The 6000-nt window shown below is 37.1% G+C and overlaps 1 non-coding gene across 1 annotated transcript; it reads left to right on the forward strand.

The window, feature by feature from the left end:
* Positions 1-800: 800 nt before the first annotated feature.
* Positions 801-907, forward strand: LOC112587202. The gene has a single exon (XR_003111718.1). It is a non-coding gene; the product is annotated as a U6 spliceosomal RNA (small nuclear RNA).
* The last annotated feature ends 5093 nt before the right edge of the window (positions 908-6000 follow it).

A 6000-nucleotide genomic window follows, 5' to 3' on the forward strand; every position in this document is an offset into this window, starting at 1 on the left:
TAAATAAGCTAATATGAATTCTTCCATGTTTCCTTCCATGACTGTTTCATATGGGCAAATAAATACACATATATAATATTTTATAAATATATGATTTTTGCTTTTTAAAATGAGATCTGATTATAAATTCCTTAATTTCCCCATTCAAAAGCACTATTATACCTATTAATATATATATATATGTATTAATACCTATATAGGTTTAGATTTCCTCTAGGCAATTGTATTGCTTCAAAGCTTTAGTTCATTCTTTTAGCAGGTAAATAATATTCTAAGGTATTGTTGTTGTTTAGCCCCTAAATAAAGTCTGATTCATTTGTGATCCCATGGATTGTAGCTCACCAGGCTTCTCTGTCTAAGGGATTTTCCAGGCAAGAACACTAGACTGGATTGCCATTTCCTTCTCCAAGGGATCTTCCCAACCCATCAGTTCAGTTCAGTCACTCAGTCATGTCTGACTCTTTGTGACCCCATGAACAGCAGCACGCCAGGCCTCCCTGTCCATCACCAACTGCCGGAATCCACCCAAACCCATGTCCATTGAGTCAGTGATGCCATCCAACCATCTCATCCTCTGTGGTCCCCTGCTCCTCCTGCCCTCAATCTTTCCCAGCACCACGGTCTTTTCCAGTGAGTCAGCTCTTCACATCAGGTGACCAAAGTATTGAAGTTTCAGCTTCAATATCAGCCCTTCCAATGATCTCCTTCGGAATGGATTGGTTGGATCTCCTTGCAGTCCAAGGGACTCTCAAGAGTCTTCTCCAACACCACAATTCAAAAGCATCAATCTTCGGTGATCAGTGCTCGCTTCGGCAGCACATATACTAAAATTGGAACGATACAGAGAAGATTAGCATGGCCCCTGCACAAGGATGACACGCAAATTCGTGAAGCGTTCCATATTTTTGAATACATTTGAATCAGTTTTAATGAGGTGGATGAAACTGGAGCCTATTATACAGAGTGAAGTAAGCCAGAAAGAAAAACACCAATACAGTATACTAACACATATATATGGAATTTAGAAAGATGATAACAATAACCCTGTGTACGAGACAGCAAAAGAGACACTGATGTATAGAACAGTTTTATGGACTCTGTGGGAGAGGGAGAGGGTGGGAAGATTTGGGAGAATGGCATTGAAACATGTAAAATATCATGTATGAAACAAGTTGCCAGTCCAGGTTCGATGCACAATTCTGGATGCTTGGGGCTAGTGCACTGGGACGACCCAGAGGGATGGTATGGGGAGGGAAGAGGGAGGAGGGTTCAGGATGGGGAACACAGGTATACCTGTGGCAGATTCATTTTGATATTTGGCAAAACTAATACAATTATGTAAAGTTTAAAAATAAAATTGAAAAAAAAAATCTTCGGTGATCAGCTTTCTTTATAGTCCAATTCTCACATCCATACATGACCACTGGAAAAACCATACCCTTGACTAGACGGACCTTTGTTGATAAAGTTATGTCTCTGCTTTTTAATATGCTAAGTTGGTCATAACTTTCCTTTCAAGGAGTAAGCGTGTTTTAATTTCATTGCTGCAATCAACATCTGCAGTGATTTTGCAGCCCAGAAAAATAAAGTCAGCCACTCTTTCCACTGTTTCCCCATCTATTGGCCACAAAGTGATGGGACCGGATGCCATGATCTTCGTTTTCTGAATGTTGAGCTTTAAGCCAACTTTTTGACTCTCCTCTTTCACTTTCATCAAGAAGCTCTTTTGTTCAGGGTCAAACCAAATCCTCCTGCATCCAGGAGGATTCTTTACCACCAAGCCACCAGGAAAGCCCATTCCATGGTATAGACATATAATAATATATTCAATCACTCATCTTTGGATGGGGACCCACAGTCTCACAGTAATATTTTATTTTGGTTTCCATGAACAGTGCTGGAGTGGATATTATTGTACATATCATATCATATGCACTTCTATTTCTGTAGGATAGATTTCCAGTGGTGGCACTAGGTTCAGTATGTATATACTTTTTTCAAATATATATTAAAGATTTATTTTCAAAACTGTATAAAATTCACACTAATGCAGAAGAGAACTTATGAAGTGATTCTATATATTTCAATTTTACATACTCCTTTCTTGCCCTCTACTATAGCCAAGTGATTTTGTATGAAACTTCTTTTTCAGGCTGAAAATATAGAAAGGTCCCCAAAACACTCTTTAACAAGTTTTTAACAGCTAACAAAACATGGAAACTATCTTTTTATTTTTTTTAATTTTTATTGGAGTGCAGTTGATTTACAATATTGCATTAGTTTCAGGTGTACAACAGAGTGAATCAGTTACACATATAACTGTTACACATATCAGTTACACACATCAGTTACACACACCTCCCATCTTTTAAGATTATTTTCCCATGTGAAAGTACCCTTTTAAAAGCAAAAGTACTGTTTTCAATGTAGGACAAGTCCAGATTTATTTTAAATTAGTATTAAAACAGAATTAGAGGCTATCAATCTATTTAATTTTATCTGAAACAATTTATTTTTTTACTCAGACTCTCTTAAATGTAGTAGAATGTATTCAACCTCTTTTCCCCAGAAATTGGTATTAGAAAGTATCTATATGTGTTCAAAATTCAGTGATAACCACTAAGAATTATTAGAACCAGAGATTTCTCAGGATCCTGGAAATAAATGTTAGTTTTTAAAAGCAGAAAACAATATACAACTTATCATATTCAAATTTTAAATACATTCAGGTGCAAGGTTAACTAAATGTTACCCTCCATGATTTCAAAAGCAAATCATTATAGAAATTTAAAAATATAAGATAAAACTATTAAGTTCTTAAGTGAACTTCTCATGACATTTAAAAAAAGAATGTACATTACACAAAATTCAACTATTGTACCATTTGAAAATTTGTTGTGATTTGCAAGGAAAACAGTTTTCCTCATTGTTTTAGATAAATTAGAAGTTAATGAACTAACTATTCCAGTATAGCATTATCATAAATAAATACAAATCTACGATGAGAGTTAATCAAATTGAGTTGAACAATACATTTTCCCAAGTATATTTTGCACAAAACCACAGACTGAGAAGTAATTATTTTTATGCATGGCACTTGACATTTTCAATTTGAAAAACATTTCATCTAGTAAAGTCAATATTTTTTGTAAGCTCAACCTATTGGTTGTTAATGTTAGGACACCATCTTGTGGATAAGGCATCTAATTTGGAAACCTGTCTATCTGAAATCACTTACAAAGCAAAAGGTAAAAAATTTTCTAAGTATCACAGAAACAAATCCATAGCTTTATCTTTATTTTATTAGCATGTTTGCACAAAATAAACATGTTTATTAGCATGTTTGAATACTAGGAAAAGAATACTGAATAATTTTTACCAAAAAAGCATTTTTCCCTGTGTGTATCAGCTACAAACCAAATGCTATATTTCAAAATAGCTATATGTTATAAAGGCATTTTAAAAAAAAATAAATTTTCAGAGAATTAATGAAATCTGTATTAGTGAAGGTTATTTTGATATAATTATAATTAAATTATATTAAATATAATTTAGTGCCAAACACTTCTGGGTTTCATATGGTCAATATTGATAAAGATGTCTGAGGTATAGTGAAAGTGAAAGTGACTCAGTCATGTTCCTCTGTCCATGGAATTGTCCAGGCAAAGATACTGGAGTGGGTTGCCATTACCTTCTCCAGGGGATCTTCTCAACCCAAGGATCAAACCCTGGTCTCAAGCATTGCTGGCAGATTCTGTACTGTCTGAGCCACAAGGAAGAGTTTCCATATGAGGTATACTCAGTTCAGTTCAGTTCAGTCGCTCATTCATGTCTGACTCTTTGCAACCCCGTGAACCGCAACATGCCAGGCCTCCTTGTCCATCACCAATTACCAGAGTTCACCCAAACCCATGTCCATAGAGTCGGTGATGCCATCCAACCATCTCATCCTCTGTCATCCCCTGCTCCTCCTGCCCTCAATCTTTCCCAACATCAGGGTCTTTTCAAATGAGTCAGGTCTTCGCATCAGATGGCCGAAGTATTGGAGTTTCAGCTTCAACATCAGTCTTTTCAATGAACACCCAGGACTGATCTTTAGGATGGACTGGTTGGATCTCCTTACAGTCCAAGGGACTTTCAAGAGTCTTCTCCAACAACACAGTTCAAAAGCATCATTCTTCGGCGCTCAGCTTTCTTCACAGTCCAACTCTCACATCCATACATGACCACTGGAAGAACCATAGCCTTGACTAGACAGACCTTTGTTCACAAAGTAATGTCTCTGCTTTTTATATGCTCTCTAGGTTGGTCATGACTTTCCTTCCAAGGAGTAAGCGTGTTTTAATTTCATGACTGCAGTCACCATCTGCAGTGATTTTGGAGCCCAGAAAAATAAAGTCAGCCACTCTTTCCACTGTTTCCCCATCTATTTGCCATGAAGTGATGGGACTGGATGCCATGATCTTCATTTTCTGAATGTTGAGCTTTAAGCCAACTTTTTCACTCTCCTCTTTCACTTTCATCAAGTGGCTCTTTAGTTCTTCTTCACTTTCTGCCATAAGAGTGGTGTCATCTGCATATCTGAGGTGATTGATGTTTCTCCCAGCAATCTTGATTCCAGCTCTTGCTTCCTCCAGCCCAGTGTTTCTCATGAGGTACTCTGCATAGAAGTTAAATAAGCAGGGTGACAATATACAGCCTTGATGTACTCCTTTTCCTATTTGGAACTAGTCTGCTGTTCCATGTCCAGTTCTAACTGTTGCTTCCTGACCTGCATACAGGTTTCTCAAGAGACAGGTCAGGTGGTCTCATCTGCTTCAGAATTTTCCACAGTTTATTGTGATCCACACAAAAGGCTTTGGCATAGTCAATAAAGTAGAAATAGATGTTTTTCTGGAACTCTCTTGCTTTTTCCATGATCCAGTGGATGTTGGCAATTTGATCTCTGGTTCCTCTGCCTTTTCTAAAACTAGCTTGAATATCTGGAAGTTCATGGTTCACATGTTACTGAAGCCTGGCTTGGAGAATTTTAATCATTACTTTACTAGTGTGTGAGATGAGTGCAATTGTGCGGTAGTTTGAACATTCTTTGGCATTGCCTTTCTTTGGGATTGCATTGAAAACTGACCTTTTCCAGTCCTGTGGCCACTGCTGAGTTTTCCAAATTTGCTAGGATATTGAGTGTAGCACTTTCACACCGTCATCTTTTAGGATTTGAAATAGTTCCACTGGAATGCCATCACCTCCACTAGCTTTGTTCGTAGTGATGCTTCCTAAGGCCCACTTGACTTCACATTCCAAGATGTCTGGCTCTAGGTGAGCGATCACACCATCGTGATTATCTGGTTCGTGAAGATCTTTTTTGTACAGTTTTTCTGTGTATTCTTGCCACCTCTTCTTAATATCTTCTGCTTCTGTAGGTCCCTACCATTTCTGTCCTTTATTGAACCCATCTTTGCATGAAATATTCCCTTGGTATCTCTAATTTTCTGGAAGAGATATCTAGTCTTTCCCATTCTATTGTTTTCCTCTATTTCTTTGCATGGATCACCAAGAAGGCTTTCTTATCTCTCCTTGCTTTCTCTGGAACTCTGCATTCAAATGGGTATATCTTTCTTTTCCTCCTTTGCTTTTCGCTTAAGAATCTCAAATATCAAATTGGTTTTCTCCTTAAAATGTATTAACATTTCCATTAGCCTCACTAAAATCAAAAAGTCTTTAATACTTATAGGAATATTGATTCAATAGGACTTTATGAAAGAGAAATAGATTATCAGAGCATAGTATTTGGAGGGCTGGGCACTATTTCTGGAACAGCCACCCACCTTGGACAAATCAATTCACTTATTTTGTCTTAGTTATCACAGCTGACAAAAGGAATAATGGCAGCTTAACCAGACAGTATTTGCAAAGGTATAAAACACTTTCACAAAACACTATGTGTAAAATTTCTTTCTTGTCACTAAGTCATGTCTGACTCTTTTGTGATCCCCTGGACTA

The sequence above is a fragment of the Bubalus bubalis genome, chromosome 9 (assembly GCF_019923935.1).
Source record: "Bubalus bubalis isolate 160015118507 breed Murrah chromosome 9, NDDB_SH_1, whole genome shotgun sequence".
NCBI classification, from domain to species: Eukaryota; Metazoa; Chordata; class Mammalia; order Artiodactyla; family Bovidae; genus Bubalus; species Bubalus bubalis.